Source organism: Tamandua tetradactyla, chromosome 5 (assembly GCF_023851605.1).
Source record: "Tamandua tetradactyla isolate mTamTet1 chromosome 5, mTamTet1.pri, whole genome shotgun sequence".
In the NCBI taxonomy this organism is placed as follows: domain Eukaryota; kingdom Metazoa; phylum Chordata; class Mammalia; order Pilosa; family Myrmecophagidae; genus Tamandua; species Tamandua tetradactyla.
In genome coordinates this window covers 61,305,097-61,323,870 of record NC_135331.1, presented here as the reverse complement: position 1 = coordinate 61,323,870, position 18,774 = coordinate 61,305,097, and the positions used below count along the sequence as shown (strand labels likewise).

Here is an 18,774-nt window from a genome sequence, read left to right as displayed (position 1 = left end):
AAGGAGGTCATAGCAATTTTAACTTTTGATTAACAATTTGAAAACCAAACAAAACATGAAAGCAAGAAATTGTGATGTGCCTATTTTAATAAATGAAAATATGCATTGAAAAATGAAAATAAATACATACGTCTTACGTTGCAAAAATATAATCCCTTCCTCCACAACGAGTAGTATATAAATTTTGTGACAAACCCAAATCACTATCTTTTCCCTGATTTAAGTTTACTTTTATTGTCTATTGGCATTTGGATTATAAAATACTGATCAGCATTACTAGTTGCTCCATCTGCCAGCCTGTTTGAGCAACCTCTGCAGGAGATTACATATTTAGATTCAGAAAAAAAAAAAGGCAACAACAAAAGCTAAACCACATTGCCATTCCCACTGCAGCTTTTAAAAGTGACCCCTAATGGTCTCTGTTGGCTCAGACATGCATGACAGTTCTTATGCAGGAGACCTCCTGAGGCTCTGCTATGGAGAATAACTTTTGCCAAATTGCACCCCCCAACCCCTGCCAAAAAAAAAAAAACAAAAAACAAAAGTCGGCCTCTGCAAATAGATGTAGAATTGAACAGAACTCCAGGGAGCTGAGTTTTGAGCACTAACCACAAACCTCTTGCTTCTCCAACAGTGATATGAATATATCCTTGCAATATTATATCTGTATTTTACAGATTTAAAAATATTTCTAGAACTCTTGAACCCAATTTACTTAAATTAAACATAGGTAAGATAGAGGGAACCTTAGAAAATATGGCAATATTGGGACTGAATAACTTTGATTCTTATATAGAGTCCAGAGATATCAGTGAAAAGGAATTTATATTTATTTCAGCATATCCATATTACAAATTCTATTTGTACTTATATTACTGGCATCAGTTAAACATTTATCCTATGTGGTTGTTTTTGAAAAAGATAGGCAATTATTCATGCCTATTCTCTTAGAATGTTGTGTTTTGGGTAAGAAAGGGAAAAGCAATCACATTTGCAAATATTAATAAGTGGATTTCTGTGATCTGAAACTTGACTTTCCCGTGGTACTATTTTGTGAAGAGCAAACCCATTGAGAACCACTTCTATACACTACTCCTTTCGATTTACACAGAAGTCACAGAAACTATAATTCTACTAATCTTTTTATTGCATCATGATGACACAGAAGGTAAATGCTTATAAGCCTAACTCAGCGTATCCTGAGTCTCTAAAGCTGATACTCTACTTTCTCTTATGGATAAGAAATATGAGAAGCAAATCAATCGTATGGATTGAAAGTTAAATCCTTGAAGGTGAGTCATTTAGTCTGCATATACCAGAGAGGTTTCTTGATCACCAGCCAGTATAATTTAATGAGAACCCACATTTTCTAGTGTCTCTTAGTTCCAAGAACATTTGAGTCAGAGACTTCAAGATTTTTCTTTACAGAATGTTTCCAAGGGCATTATCACTGGTGGAGCAAGTAAATTTAAGCCTAACTTTAAAGATACGGTGGCTATGAAGACACAGAATAGATTCATTTAACTTCATTATAATCTAAGCACATTTATCTGTATGTATCTATTCATGCACATATGGGTATATAAATATACACAAAAAATAAATGCTTGTACTGTACACAAATTCTTTTGAACACTATACATATATATTAATTTGTTTAATTCCCACAATAATCCTATGATGTAAACTCTAATAGTATACCAGTTTTACACCTAAGGAAATTGAAGTAATTTAGCTTATGATGGACAGCTTATAAATAGCAATAGTGAATGTAATTCAAACCTTGCCAGACTGGCCCCAGAGCATGCAATTAACACTGTGGTTTTGTGTGTGACTCTGTATTTGCGTGTGAGAGTGTTATCACTAAATTACGCTGGCCAGTGAGCAAGTTCAGGCAGTGTATATAACACTACTTGTGTATATGTATCTATAAAAGATAGATACAGATATATGTATATGATAATTTGCATGTATCTTGCCAAAATTAGTATATTTTGTTAGGTGCAGTAGCTTGGAAATACAAAACTCGGCTCCCAAAGTTTTCCTGTGTTTTGTGATTGTAATCTCATTGTGTCTCAGTATCCTTGTTAATAAATTGGAGCAGCCATGGTATTCACTCCAGGTGGTAATAAAGTGATTAAATGAGCAAAGGCATGTCAAACAGTAAGAAAAGTGCCAGTTCTCTACTTATTGAATTTATTCAGATTTTATACGTATAAATGATTCAATTAAGAGGATTTATGAGGGCCTCTCTGATAGTATGTGATTCAACTTCAACTTGAAGAATGGCTGTGCACATTAGGGACTCACCCAATGAGTGTGTTATTTCTGTTCTGGGAAAATTTCAGAATCATCTGACTCCACCTACTGACTAGTGTTTCTTTGAACTCAAATATAATTAGCTATTAGTTTGCTTATTCAGTGAATATTACAACCTCCATAAAAAATTTTACATTCCTTCCTTTGCACAACTTGGTCAAAGATGTGTGATGACAATTCCAATTCACAGGAACAAAGACAACTTTTAAAAGCGAGTGGCCTAGACTTAAACTGATGCTGTGCTCTCAGCTAACGGCTGTTTTTTATGGATTGAATAGCAATTCTGACAGAGGAGCTGGGGAATATGCATTGTGGTGACTTGTATCTTGGGATGGAATTTTTCCTAAATAAAAATGAACCAGATTTTTAAATTTTTACCCAGTGACAAAGATTTAATTATCAGATGAAACATGAATTTCTAAATTCATTGTTTCTAAAATGAATAAATATTTAAAATAGTAAAAATATATATGAAAACATGACTTCATCTTAATAGAATAGGCATTTGTAGACCTTATAAAAACGTGCTTGGAATAGTAAAAGTGTAATCTAGGATAAATGAAGAACTGTGTACCCATGACTCTAGCTATTGAGGGGATATTTCACGTTAGGTTAATTTTGAAAAGTGCTCTACTGATGAAGCAAGTCAGTGATTTTTTCAAGTTCACAGAGAACATTTTGGAAGGACAGAGAGATGCAGGAGCATGATGCAGTAACAATAAGCAAGACCATCAGCATTTTCCAAGAATAAAGGATGACAAGAACCACCACAGAAAGACAAATAAAGAAGTATCTATTTGTAAAGTATGAACATGGAAGATTTAAAAGTTCCTTCCTTTTGAAATTAAAAATTCTAATTTAAGGAAGTCAGCATTGCAAGACTAGCCAATGTATGACCCAAGAAAAACATGGGAAAAAAAAAAAGATAGAACAAAAACCTTTCCTTGTTCACCCCAAATTGAGAGTGTCACAAATTGCCTAGAAGGAGAGATATTGGAAGTTATATACAGGCCTATATAAAACATTTTTAATCAATGGTGTATTAATTCATGCTTACTCTGTACTACAGTATGCTTTGTTCTATGTATAATGATGTGATTTCAATGGCCATGGTTATTCTGTGAGATATGTGAATGTGATTGAAATTATTTCCCTGTTCTTTTCTTGATAAAAAGGCTCAGTTTTCCCTTAATTAATAAATAGAGTTATAGTAAGGAAAGTCTTTTATACTTCACGGTGAACCTGAGTGACAAATTTGCTTAGAAGTTTTCTCCCATATATTATGTTTCCAGCCTTCAAGGACACTGTCTATAGCTGTTGTTCCTGATGCAAAACAGCTTTGCTCTAATGCTTCTATTTGTCATTCACTGTGTCCTTATAGAATTCTTTATTCTGTCTTTGCTTCTGCACACCTAGCAACAGATTACCTAGGAACACTGCTGTCACCTGCCATTGATGTTAATTCAACCCAATGTAGACAATTGCTAGAAATGTAAATCCAACGCCAAGAACTTGTTTGTATTCTCAGAGGTGGCATAATGTAGTGGAAAGAGCACAGGACTTGAAGCAAGATTTCAACCTCTTTTAAGTTTATGATTCTTTGCCAGGCAAGTTAGTTTCTTATATCAAAGTTCTGTGAGACTTCCTGCAGAGGCACCAATTTTAAAAGTGCTTTAATCAATCGTACCTGGAGTCTGCAGTAAAGACAAATTTTCTGGCTTCATCAACAAAGGATTCTCTAAAGAAGAGTAAACACGATATTAATATATCTCTGTTTTACTTGAAGCAACTTCATTCTGAGGATGAAGTCAACCTATAAAGTGAATTATGTTGAAATTTATGGATTGATGGTCTTCTGTAAAGATGTATACCAAGTAATTGTTATATATTAATAGTGATACAATAATAATCCTGTCAGATAATAGCATAAATGATGAAGCATTATTGACTTTAATGATATGGCTGTCAGAAACTGTCAACATTTTATTCCTACATAGGAGCAAGTAGTGTGGGCATACCTAATTGTTAAGTACTCTTGAGGTGAGAACACTTCTCTCGAATGCACTAAATCAAAGCTTATAAGTAACTATAATATGTTCAATAAATGAGTGTGTGGAGTTCCTCAAATGCTCCAATTTTTACCACCAAGTTTTATCATGCTTTTGAATTTCACATCCATCTGAAAGAGAATTCAATAGTTTCACATGGGTGTTTTCACTCTCCATTTGACAACACAAACTATTCTAGTAGGTATTTTACTGATACTTTCACAGGTCAAAAGGGTGAATTGCAAAATTATTCCAAGAGTGAAATACATGTGGAAGCAATACTTCATGTTGCAATCTCTCTTCATGTTGATTTTCTATCCCCTAATTTAAGAAAGTCATGTCCAGTTTGCAGTCGATTTTTCGTTTCCATGGGATCTACTTATACGAAAACTCTTATTTTCATTCTTTTGTTTGTTTTCTGAGTTGATTGTGCATTGATAAAGTATTCCATATTACTACTATTATATTTCCCTGTGGGGAAAATAATGGACAATTTTATCAAGTCATTTAACTTTCAAAGGAGATAACAAACTAGTTTATAAGTGGAAATGATATTATTCCTAAAAATCCATGTTTTCCAGTTAGTTCAGCCTCCATAAAAACATAAATCAGAAAGAGATATGAAATAATGAGTGGAGCCCACATATTGAGGAAGTAAATATACGCCAAATTCAAAATAATACTGAGGTGAAAAGAAATTCATTTGGTAGGTATTTTTTTTCCAACTAAAGAGAAAGGGCTCTGAAGTCTATGTTTTCAGTCAGTAAAAGTCATATATATTTCTCTTTTTATAAACAAATCACAATTTCTATATAGTAGCATTCCTTGGGAAATTATCACCATTTGAAGAGAAAGATTTTTTCCCTTTTTATCTATTCACAAAGCAATTTTGAGATTTTCTCATGTATATTTATTTTTATTGCTATTTTTGTACTGGCTTCACTGGTTACACCTTATATTAAGCATTTTTACATTTTCCTTGGTGAAGTTTCTTCTCAGACTATCATATTCATAAATAGGAGTGCTAGTAGAATTAACGTGTTAATTTCTCCTGGAACAGCAAATAGGATTTCCAGTGCATGGAAATTGGGAAAGCATGTGTTAAAAAGCATGCATTAAAAATTATAAATTAAGTAAACATAAATTTCACCTTCTTTTCTATACAACATTTTCTTACAATTAGTATTCTTTTTTTTTAAATGGTTAAACTGAGATTTAAATGGTTAAACTGAGGACTAATACCAATGATCTATACAACAGGGTTAATTTCGGAAATTAAATACATGTGACAGTTTATAGAATCAGCTTAATATTCTATCTATTGGGTGGAAAAATTAAACTTCACATAGCACCATTAAACTTCTCTAATTTTGGACTATCTTGAAGAGCCTTCCATGCCTGCTTCATACAATTCATCTTCTAATCACAAAATAACATGACCCAAGGGCCCGCGTCTTCAGTGACTTATATAAATTCCCCTGAGTTTGCAAAGTATAAATACAAAGATTTACCAAAGCATCCTTACCATATTAGAGCAATGCAATTGTATTAACATAACACATGTTCAACCTTTGAGGTAAGATTCAACACAGCTATAAGAAATCAAGCAGAAACCATTTTAATTGAACGTATTAAAGCTTTCTTTACAGAAGAGACTTAACTAACACAAGCAGGGATTTATCAAGTGGTTAGTGATAATAAGAAAGTGGGAATAATCATTCTTACATTGAAAAATGTTTGCATATTAATTTTAGAAATTATTCAGTTAAATTTTACAATATGTCATTACTGCTGTCTCTACACATGAATATCAAGTTTAGATATATAAGATATACCAAGAATATCATGAATCATTATTGAATTATATTCAAAACAATTGCCCTGATAATATACTAAGCAATTTTAATCAGTGGTATATTATCTAAAAGGAGGGGGAGATGAAGAAAGAAAGAGAGTGAGGGCCTGCTGTGTTTTTTTTTTTTTCATTAATTACTCATATATATATATACTACTTATATACATGTTTTTAAAAAGTATAGATCATTTATTACAACCAGTTTTTAAAAATGCCATTTTATTGAGATATATTCACATACCACATAATCATCAAAAGTATACAGTGATTCACAATCCCATCATATGTTTGTGCATTCATTATCACAAATTGATTTTTGAATATTTTCATCACTCCAGAAACAATAAAAGTAAGAATAAAAATAAAAGTAAAAAAGAACACCCCAAACCTTCCATATCCTCTGTCCCTGCCTTATTATTTATTGTATGACTTTGTTTTCTTACTCATCTGTTCATAGGCTTGACAAAGGGAGGGTCAGCCACAAGATTTTCACAATCACATGGTCACACTGTAAAAGCTAAACAGTTATACCATCATCTACAAGAATCAAGGCTATTGATTACAGTTCAACAGTATTAGGCATTTGCCTCTAGTTACTCCAATACACAAAAAACTGAAAAGGGGTACCTATATGCTATGATGCATAAGAATAAATTCCAGAATGACCTCTCAACTCATTTTGAAATCTCTTAGCCACTGAAACATAATTGTTTCATTTCTCTTCCCCATTTTGATCATGAAGTCTTTTTCAATCCCACAATGCCAGGGCCAGGTTCATCCCCAGGAGTCTTTTCCCACATTGCCAGGGAGATTTACACCCCTGGAAGTCATGTCCCATGTAGGGGGTAGGACAGTGAATTTACCTGCAGATTTGGATGAGAGAGAGACCACCGTGTAAGTAACAAAAGAGGTTCTCTGGGATGACCCTTAGGCACAATTATAAGTAGTTCTATCTTCTCCTTTGCAGGAATAAGTTTCATAAGGGCAAGCCCCAGATTGAAGATTCAACCTATGAAATAAGTAGTTCCCAGTGCTTGTGAGAATATCAGGTCTTCCCCAAGGAGGGAAGTTTAATGTTTCCAAATTTTTCTCCAGTCCCTCAAGGAGACTTTGCAAATACTTTTGTTCCATATTCTATCCAGATTTCTCTGGGGTGTTTTAAGGCGTCGTACTAACCTTACAAACCAACAAGATCTCACTCCCTACTCAAGGTTACATTTAATTATGGTATTCAAATAAACTAAACATACACAGCAAATGAGATAATGTGCTACAGAAAATACAAATTTTGTTTCAAATAAATATCTCTCCCTTTGGTCTCACACACAACTTGGAGTTTTAAAATATAGTCATTATCATCTTTTACCCTTTAGTCTGATTTACCTTAGTCCTAACCAGTTCAGTTTCATTTGTATCACTAATTAAAGTCTGATATCTTTCTTAGGTTTTTTAAAAACAGGTTCTGAATGGGGTAGTGCTGAGTTTCATAGCTACAGAACTCTAGCTCTGGGTCTCCAGTGTCATACAAAGACCTGAAATTCCTGGGAAGACCAAGTTATACACAAACACTCCAGCACCTTAAAATTTAGAAATAACAGTTACAACTCAGAAATAGATATGATTTCTATAAAAGTTTACAATCTAGGAACATTTACAATAAGGCTTTCTGTGATAACCTATGCTCTTGCTCTCGAATTCAATTCTCAATGTTTGTCCATTATAGTTATCCCATATTAGTGAGGCATTATAATACCTGTCTTATCATTTCGGGCTTATTTCTGGCTTAGTGCATTAAGCATACTGTACTCAAGGTTCATTCATCTCTTTGCATGCCTCTAAACTTCCTGCATTTTTACAACTGCTCGATGTTCCATTGTATGTATACACCATAGTTTGCCCTTCTGTTCATCTGTTGAGTATCCTTAGGCTACCTCCATCCATTGCAAATCATGAATACTGCCACCATAAACACCAGTGTGCAAATGTTCATTCACATTTGTTTTGGTTTACTAAAGCTGCCAGAATGCAATATGCCAGAAATGGATTGGCTTGTGAAAGGGATTTATTAAGTTACAAGTTACAATTCTAAGGCCATGAAAATATTCAAATTAAGGTAGCAACATGAGAATTCCTTTACTCAGGAAAGGCCAATAATATCCAGAGTTTCTCTGTCACACAGGAAGGTATATGGTGATGTCTGCTGTCCTCCTCTCATGGCTTCTGGTTTCAAACAGCTCTCTCAGCTGCTGGCATGCCCTGGGGCATTTCTTCTGCATGTATAAATGTCTCTGTCGAGGCCTCTGCTCGCTGTATCAGCTCTGAGCTCTGTTTTTCCCTGTTAGCTCTTATAAGTACTAACTCCAGTAAGCTAATTAAGTCCCACCTTGAATTAGGTGGGACCACATCTCCATCAAATCAATAGGTCCCACCCACAACTGGGTGGGTTGCATCTCCATGGAAACAACCTAATCAAAAGGTCTCATCCAAACAGTAAGTCTGCCCCCCAAATATTGGATTAGGATTGAAAGAGCATGGCTTTTCTGGGAATACCTAATGGTTTCAGCACATTGTCTCTGCTTTCAGTTTTTCCAGGTATCTACCTAAAAACGGCATTGCAGGGCCATATGGCAACCCTATACATAGCCTCCTGTGAACCACCACCCTGCCCTCTAGATGGGCTACACCATTCTACTGTCTACCAACAAAGAATAGCTATGTCTCTCTCCACAATGTAATCGCATACTTAAGCATTCACCACCACAGTCTCCATGAGGACATTTCCATTTCTTCTGCAAAGAAAGAAGAAGAGGAAAAAAAAATGAAGAACAAAAAATAAAATCAATAAAATAAAATAAAAAAGGAGAAACAACACCACCACCAAGAATCACAAACCCCTCCCTTATATCCCCCTCTTAATGACATTTAGCTTTGCTATACTGCCTTTGTTACACTTAATGGAAGCATGTTCCGATGTTACAGTTAACTATGGACCCTAGTTTGCATTGATCGAATTTTTTCTGTATCCCATTCCATTTGCAGCACCCTGCAATGGTGATATTCATTTGTTCTCCCTCATGTAAAAACATTCTGGTATTTGTACATTTAATCACCATCACTGTCCACTCTAGGTTTTTCTAAGTTATGCATTCTTTATATATAATCCATTTTTTATCTTCTTTCCTTCTTGTGTCAGACATGCCACTAGCCTTTCTCTTTCAACCATAGTCACACTCACCTTTGTTCAGTGAACTTATAATATTGTGCTACCATCAGATAATATTGTATTATCCATTTCTGGATCTTTGTAATAATCCTGTTTCATATTCTGTACTCCTTTACCATCAAACCCAATTTCTGCCCTCTTTCTTTTTCCTGAAAACCTGTGTTCTCTACTTTAACTTTTAAAGATCACTGATTAATGTTATTTAATATTAAAGAGATCATGAAGCATCTGTCCTTTATTTCTGGTTAATTTCATTCAACATAATGCCCTCAAAGTTCATCCACGTTATGTATACACCTTGACTTTATTCTGATATATCATGTCTTATGTTTTTCTCTCTGTTTACCCTCACTGAAAGTCTCATTTTTAGACTCCAGACCTCTTTCTCCTGTCTTTTCCAATTCATCTGTAGTGCTCCCTTTATTATTTCTTGTACAGCACATCTCTTGTTCACAAATTCTCTCAGTGTCTGTTTGTCTGAAAATATTTTAAACTCTCCCTCATTTTTAAGGACAGTTTTTCTGCTACAGAAATATTGTTTGGCAGTTTTCCTCTTTCAGTATCTTAAATATGTGATCCCATTGCCTTCTCACCTCCATGGTATCTGTTGAGAAATCCACACATAGTCTTATTGTGCTTCCCATGTACATGATGGATCACTTTTGTCTTGCTGCTTTCAGAGGTCTCTCTTTGTCTTTGACATTTGAACAATCTAATTAGTAAATGTCTTGGAGTAGGTCTATTCAGATGTATTCTATTTGGGGTATATTCCGCATCTTGGATCTGTAATTTCATTTCTTTCATAAAAGATCTGAAATTTTCAGTGATTATTCCTGCATGTTTTTCTGTCCCTTTTCCCTTCTCTTCACCTTCTGGGACATCCGTAACACATATATTCATGTTCTCACGCTGCCATTCAATTCCCTGAGACCCTGCTCATAGTTTTCCATTATTTCCTCTGTCTGTTCTTTTTGTGCATAGGATTTCAGATGTTCTTTACTCTAGTTCACTAATCCTTTCTTTGCCTCTTGAAATCTGCTGGGGTAGGTCTCCATTGTATTTTATACCTCTTCTATTGTGCCTTTAATTCCTATAAGTTTCACCACTTTTTTTAAGTTTTCAAGTTCTCCTGTATGGTCGCTCAGTGTCTTCTTTGTATCCTTAATTTCTTTTGCCATATTTCCCTCAAGTAACTGATGTGATTTTTGAATATATTTAGCATGCTTCTTCGAACATTTTTAATTAGTTGTTTCAACTCCAGTATCTTGTTTGAAGAGTTAGTTTGCTCCTTTGACTCAACCATATCTTAGTTTTTTCTAGTATGACTCATAAGTTTTTGCTGGTGTCTAGGCATCTAATTTCCTTAATTAGTTTATTCTGGAAGTCATTTTGACTCTTTTGCCTAGGGATTTCTTGTTGATTGGCTTTGTTTTCTTTCTTTCTTTTGCCATTTAGTTCAACTTATTCTAGATTTCTAGCATAGTTTCTCTTTAACTGTTCAGAATTTTTCAGCTCTTGTTTTACTAGTCTTGTCCTGTCTATATGGAGTCTTTTCATTCTTTTTTTTTTTTTGAGGATGGTCTCCCCAGATAGGAGTGACCATAGTCAGATTTTCCCAGATAAGGCAGGCCCAGGTCTCAGAGGAGGTGTAATCAATATGAAGTTTCCTTGAAGATGAGACCCAGCAGGTTGTCTGACTTTCCGGTGGAGCCTCTAGACTCTGTACTTTTCCTATCCTGCAAAGCAGATGTTGCTTGTCAGTCCACAGCTCCCCAGCAGTGTGAAGTGGTGTGAAGCCTTTAATTCTCAGCCTGCCAGGAGATTGCTGAGACAGAGACTGAAGTAAAAAGAAAGTTTAAGCTGTTTCTGATTCCCAGCCCCTGCTGACTTCTCTGAAGGAGAACTGCCATTAGAGCTGGCCCCTCTTCCCTCTTCTCTTAGGAAAGATATGCCCTTTAGGGAATTATTTCCTTCACTTGACTTGTTACTTTGTCTCCCAGATGTATCTTAACCTTGCCTGGGTTAGTGCTAACAATTTAAATCACCTGAGGTTTTCTATAATAATCTACTTAGAATACTTTTTAAAAAAAGAAGAAAAAAAGTGAGAAAAATTATAATAAAATCACTTTTCAAAGCCAGACCCCAGTCCCCATGGTTTCATAGTCAAAAGCTGGAGTTGGCACCCAACTCCATATTCCCCCCCTTTTTTTGGCACACAGCCCTTTTCCAGTATTCTGAGCATGGCTAACACCTAAAGACTCCATTTTTAATTTTTTTTTAACCATCAGTCCCATCTCCTCTCTGCCAGGATAGCTCTCAGAGTTACTTTCCTACTTTTGTTGGGTTTATCTGTGCTCAGAACTGTCCTGACCCGCAGGACAGTCAACGGGGTCCGCCACCTGCTGAGGGAAGAATGGCTATGGGACAGAGAGACGCAAGAAGGACAGCAAGACAGGATTCTGATCAAGCTGCAAATTTTATTAACCAAGCCAGGTGTATATATACCGGCTTGGGGAGGGAGTAGGGTATGTAGGGCATTATGATAGGAGGGAGTTCGTGCCGGCGGGGAGGACTGGTTAGATAATTGGTGGGGAATTCGCGCCGGCGGGAAGGTCCCGGCGGGAACCTATTTCCGTGAAGAACCTTGTTGTACTATATAGATGCCATTGCATTAGCCGGGGTGGCCATGTTGGCTCAATCGCTATCTTAGGTTAGCCTCTGGTCCCCAACACAGAACTCTTGTTCAAAAGTCCAACTTTATTAAATAAAACTGCAAATGAATCTTGGGTGAGCTACTTTCCCTTGGTCTTATTAGAGAATGCTTAATTTTCCCATGGGGAAGTGTTTCCAATAGCTTGCCATGCCAGTGGGTCATAGGCACCAGCCTCTAGAGTTTGGAAGCTGTACTTACTGTACGCTACTGAGATCTCATCCCTTCTATCTGTTCCACACTGGTGTACAATGTGTGTCCAGTTGTGGATGTCCCCAAACCATTTTTTCAGACAGTTCCCTGGCTATTTACTCTCAGCTCTATAGGATTAACTAAATTCTACACCACCTTATTCCACTATCTTTCCCTGCCTCTTGATGATTGTGTTATTGAAGTTAAAATAAATGCCAATCTGTAATATTCCATTGGCAATGTTACACACATAGGCCAAGTTTTCCACTTCATGAAATAAAAAATTTTAGTTGTCTTTATGCTCATCAACTGATCAACAGGCTCTTTCCTTTTACTGGACAGAATAAGGCAATTAATTTTCTGCAGACATTCTAGAGACCAAGTTTTTAGATTATACATTCTTATTAACTTAACTACATAGAAAGAATCCTTCAATGTTTCTTTCTAGTCCTTTCCTTAAGCCAGAAAAAAGTCTTTAATTTTTACCACACCAGAAACAGAAGACCCAATCTCTGTATTAGTATTTACCAATATAAATTTATTACTAATAGTTATAGTCACCATAATTACTAAACAGTAACCAAGTTTGTTCACACTATTGCATAATTCATTTCATTCACCTCAAAACACAAAGTTCCTAAGGATGTGCTAGACATTTGCATGTTACAAAAAAAAATTTACTCAGTTACTACTCTTAAATTAGCTTTTAAAGGCATTAAAAATGAAATAATTGTTGAGAATATAATTAAGTTTTCAAACTATAAGTACACTTTCACTGTGTACAATATTGAGTCTCTTTGGGAGAGAAATTAAAAATGTGAATTATATACTTGAATATTTTTATTTCATCCTGAAAAGTTGAAATAGTCAAAGATTTCCTGGCAGAGAATCCCTATATATGATCTTCTTAAATACCATTTAATTTAATAAGATTAAGTTGTACTTAAAATTTTATTTTATAGTCAGGTGTTGAATTTTATAGTGCATTTTATAAGAGGTTGAATTTATTGAAACTAGAAGTGGGTTTCATTTATCATTATATCTCTGTTTCCTAGGAAAATTGACTATTTTGCCCAGTCTAATATCAATAATTCCTTTTTAAGAAACTGTCTTCTGATCCACAGGGGCGGTTCTCATCAGGAATGTGGGTATTATGTAACCCACTCCTCATAGCTTACTTTCAGCATGGCTAAATCCTGGCCCAATCAGTATCATTCACTCTAAAATTTATGTACCAGAATTTTGAATTTCAGAGTTTGTGACTAACGGAGAGACTTGAAATATTAAAAAATAAATAAATATGGAGCAGTGATATTGCTCTGTATATCTGGGAAAGCAGAGAAATTAAGTCTGAAGAGAGAGAAAATATGAAAATAAATTAACAGAGATAAATTTCCAGTTCCTAATCCCAAACTTCTCCTCAAGACAGGCTATACCGGAAAGTTTGGGGTCTGAAAGGTGCATCTGCATTTTCATGCTGTCTTTGACTCAACTATTTAAAACAGTTTCTATGGCTTGCAAAATACCTAACTAATGTGAAATCGTTTAACTGAATAATGAACATTGTGACTGGGATAGAAAAGCCTCAAAATGTAGCTGCGCTTTCACGTCCCTCCCCCCCACCTCTTACTAACACTGGCCCAGTTGGTGGGTGGGGAGGGGTGTGGGACAGACCTGCTGTCACCAGGGTCACTTGGGTGGCCACAGAACTGTCTGGCCCCTCCTCTTATCTGTCTTGCAGTGAAAATATTCTCTGGCCTGAATCATGGATTGGCCTTGTTGGTCAAAAGACAAAGAAACCATGAGTGAAGAATCTCAAGTCCACATTTTTGGGGTGCTCCAGTTGGTCCATTGAAACTGACAACAACACAAGAGCCAACTTCCTTGATATCCACTGCTGAGTGCTGAAAAAAAAACCAATTTTTGTACAATCACCATCCTTTACAACTAAAGGATGAGAAATGCAAACACAAAAACCTTGATGACTGTGGCATGCTGGAAAGTGTTGATTTTCCAGATCTTAATGGTCATTTTCTAGTGAGCCTACTGACTAGATCTCTTCATGTGAAAGATGAATCTCTATGTTGTGTTTTTGAACACAGAATATAAAATTCCAGAAGAGTTGCCCATCAAGGATGAGTTATATAACTTACCCTGGTTTGTAAGTGCATGGATTTGAGGGCAGAATTCAACATTTAGCTGAAGAAGAAAACTATCAAAAGCTTCCCAGTGAAAAGAAGATAATCATAGATGAACACTGTGCTGATTTTAAACTGTTGTGTACCCCAGAAAAGGCCTGTTCCTTAGTCCTGACTCAATATCTTAGGGTGGGATTTTTTAGATTAAGCTGTTTTCATGGAGCTTTGACTCTACCCATTCAAGGTAGGATAGCTTACTGAAGGCCTTTAAGAGGGAACTCTTTTGGACACACTTCAGATCCAACATAAAACTCAGACATTTGGCGATACAAAAGGAAAACACCCCCGGGGAAACTGTTTGAAAGGAGAAACCAAGGACCCCACAAATACAATCTGCATGCCTTCCCAGCTGACAGAGGTTGTGTTGTCCCATCAGCCTTTCTTTTTTTTTTTTTTTTTTTTTTTTAAAGGAAAGACAGAGAGAAGGAAGGAAGGATAGAAGGAAGGAAGGAAGGAAGAAAGGGAAACATCTTTAAACATTTTCTTGTTTTATTGTATTCTGTTTCTCCGTTTTTGTTACATGGGTTGGGGCCGGGAATCGAACCGAGGTCCTCCGGCATAGCAGGCAAGCACTTTGCCCGCTGAGCCACCGCGGCCCGCCCCCATCAGCCTTTCTTGAGTCTGGATGTCATAGTTTGGACATCTTAATAACCTTAGAACTGTAAATTTGCAACTTAATAAATTCCCTTTTTAAAAGCCATTCCATTTCTGCTATATGGCATTCTTGCAACTTTAGTAAATCAAAACAAAGACCCTAACGATCAGTCAAATATCCATGGTCAGAAGTTAAAAACAAATCTTTACAGGTAAATGGTCAGTGCACGATTATTTTGGATTTGTTCTGTAGTACTAAACAGATTACTCCAGGGCCAGAATTTGTAGAATCAAAGTGTGTGCATCATGGAATACAAACTAGTATCTGCAGTTCTTTCCTTCTAAAACAGTAGATAATCTAAGATCTAAAGGAGCTGTTAGGATAATCTTAGATTTCAAACTATCTACTGATACTTAATTTCTAAGTATTATGACTTCCAGCCAGATGGCTTTTTGAGCATAAAGGCAGGTTAAAGGGCAGGCTTCTATAAAAAAAAGAGTCACATGCATGAGGATTTCCCAAAGACAAAGTAGGAATCAGTGGTGAATATTAGAGAAATTGGAAATAATGAAGTTGGGGATAATAAATAATAAAATAAGAAAAATGAAAATGGAGAATCACAGAATATAATTTTATTCTGTCTAATGATAACCCTGCAGAAGGATCTGAAAGTGGATAAGCCAAGCACACTCCCTTGAACTCTTTAGTCCTATTTCTCCTGAAAGTAAGAGCAGCCACATTGACATTAATTTTATAAAGTTTTTGAAAGTGATACACGATCTTTAGGACTTTTCAATTCTGAAGATAAACAGCTGCCCACTGAGATATGCAATGAGTCATAAACCAGGCCATTCTAAAGATCCACCTTAAGACCTCCAAGTATCTAAGAAAGCTATTTCTAATGTGAGAGAACCTGCAGTAACACCGAACCAGATCAATGTGTCTCAATCGAAGCACTTTAAAAAGACATCACGCATAAAAAAAATAATGACTATAAAAATTACAAGTGTAATTGTTTAGTCATGGTATTATTGGCCTGTCATGTGAAAGAAATAAATCTAAAATCAGGACCAAATTCTAGATCTAAAGTGCTTTTACCAACAACTGCAGTAACTGACCACTCAGACTCTAGGAAGAAGATTTTCCTGTGGAGAACTGCAGGGTTTTGGGTACTTTGGGTATTTATTGGAGATAAAATTTTGCTCACAGATGTTACTATGCATGAGGATCAATGGGTTGGTGAAACAATACTTCAATTAACATCTACAGTCATTTGTTAATTCTTGGGGATTATTCTTCTGTTCAACCTGAAGAATATTCCAATATAGTCAGTGCTGTTGTACTTCAAGACTTGCTGAATTACATGTCTTCCAAGCGTTCCTATACCAGCTTCACAAAGAGAGCAGCAGAGAGTTTGTAGAATCAGAGCAGCTTCAATCCGACATTTTAGTCCATGTAACACTAAGAGTTTTTATCACTGCACTGACAGAGGTATTATACAAGGACAGAGGACAGAGACAAAGGAAGATTGTGGTAACGCAGAACAGGCCCGAGGTCAACATTAAGTGCTTGTCTTAGGGCGTCCTGGAGCAGTCTGGTACCCTCAACTTCAAAGGAAAAATATTTTATTTGGGAATTTAAATATCTTGTTCAGCACAATTATATGCTGGAAACCTAAAAATGCATACAACACTTGGTCATCCTGTGAGTGCTTGTTTTACAATATATAAGAGCAGTTCTATTTAAGCCAAAATTTCAAAAAAGTGCACCATCACTTGTGAGAATGTCAGACTTGGCAACACACCTAGAGGAAAAACATTCAAGTATGGTTCGAATCAAACCCCAGGTTTTGCTACTGACGTTTCCTGTTACCACAGTCCAGAAGTCACAGATAACACTCAATGATCATCATTCTCAAAAAAGTGTTATTTCGTCTGTCTCTAACATCATATATACTGGGTGTGCAAAATGTGGATTGTAACTAGAAACAGATGAGAATAAGATCTACAGTGCTTCAGCTGTATTTCGTTTAGAATGGAAAAAACATGCTGTAGTTCAGCTTTAATGAACATTGCTGATGGATACCAAAGGTTTGCATGCATGTGGGATCAGAGCTGATAGAGAAGAGTCTTCTCAACATTTCCCCTGGCTGGCTTAACAGGATTATAGTACCTTCCTCAGAGAACACTTATGGACCTGTTACATTCCTTATTGGCAGTCGGCAGGACACTGTGTAAATTGGAAATTCAGAGCCATTTTATTTTAGATGAAAACAGCTACTCATTGCATCAAGATTTCTACCTCCTGGATTTTTATCCTGAAAATGTAAAGTAAAGCCTGGAACTTATGCCCTTCTCTGAGATCAGATGAAGAAATTGCAGGCCATTCAAGGAAGAATGTCCTGAAATGATTTCTTTTGAAATAAATCAATGACAGGGCTTTTGCTCTAGGTTTTTAAGTAAAAATATTTTACAAGTAGAATTGCGGCAAATATACAAATTAAAACATTTTTTATAACAAAATCAAAAACATAGTTGTAGGTTGGAGGGAAGAGAAACAGGAAGAGTCTGATTAAATTCAGGTCAGAAACCAATGAGTCTCTATCATGAAATTCCTAGTCCTTCATGTCTCACAATTTATTTTATGGGTGTTTCTGATTGTATTCTATTTGAGTATGGTAGGTGTTGTATTTCCCTCAACACTTCTAACAGTAAATAATACAAAAAAAATATGTAATATATATGTATATACATATATATATTTCACTATAGGGGAAAACTCCATATCTACATAATTTGTCACACATAATTTATATAACTATGATTTCCTTTGCATGTTTATTCTGAAACCAACAGTGATATTTTGAAAACTGAAATTTTTAATGCCAAGGCATAGGAAAATAATATATTGAGCTCTTGAAAATGGAAAATAATGGCAATGAGTGGCAAGATTTCATTGAGTTCTCCCAGTGTCCCGTTTCTTTGCAACCAGATAATGTAACCATTTAGAACAAAAACAAACAGAGCAAGAAAATATTTGGTATTTTTGAATCCAGTTTATTTCACTCTGGGACTTTCTGATGACCCCTGACATTATAGCTTAAAATTCTACGTATCATTATTGAATCTTTTGTAAACTAGTTAATCTGTTTGAAAGCTGAGATAAATGAGGCCATCAATACTTAAATGATTTATATTCCACATGGTGATTTCTAAATGAATCTGAGCCTACATTTGAGGATCTGAATAAAGAAATAGTTGACATCACAGGCCCAGCATATGTGCAAAGGAGACTGTTCTCACCTTCGAGATGTATATGAAAATATTTGAGATGAGAAGCATAGTATAGTAACTGGCAAAGAAAGGGGAAAAACTCTGATTTTGAAGAGTGATTATTTGAGGTAATTCTGGTTGACATAGTAGCAGAAAGTACTTTGTGAGACTATCTATGATAACTAAGTGAAAGTAGCTTCAAGATATGGCTTAATTTTGAGTGCTAGCCAGTATCTAAAGGCCATAATATGGAAGATGGTAATATACCAGGCATGACCCTTCCCTGTGTGCCTCCCAAAGGGTGACATTTCTACTATTTTATTCAACAGGAAATTATTTAACAGGGTACTTATATTTCACGG

The 18,774-nt window shown here is 35.7% G+C and overlaps 1 pseudogene; it reads left to right on the top strand.

Moving 5' to 3' along the window:
• Positions 1 to 1,153: 1,153 nt before the first annotated feature.
• LOC143683114 (shieldin complex subunit 2 pseudogene) lies at positions 1,154 to 17,474 on the top strand (annotated as a pseudogene).
• Positions 17,475 to 18,774: the final 1,300 nt, after the last annotated feature.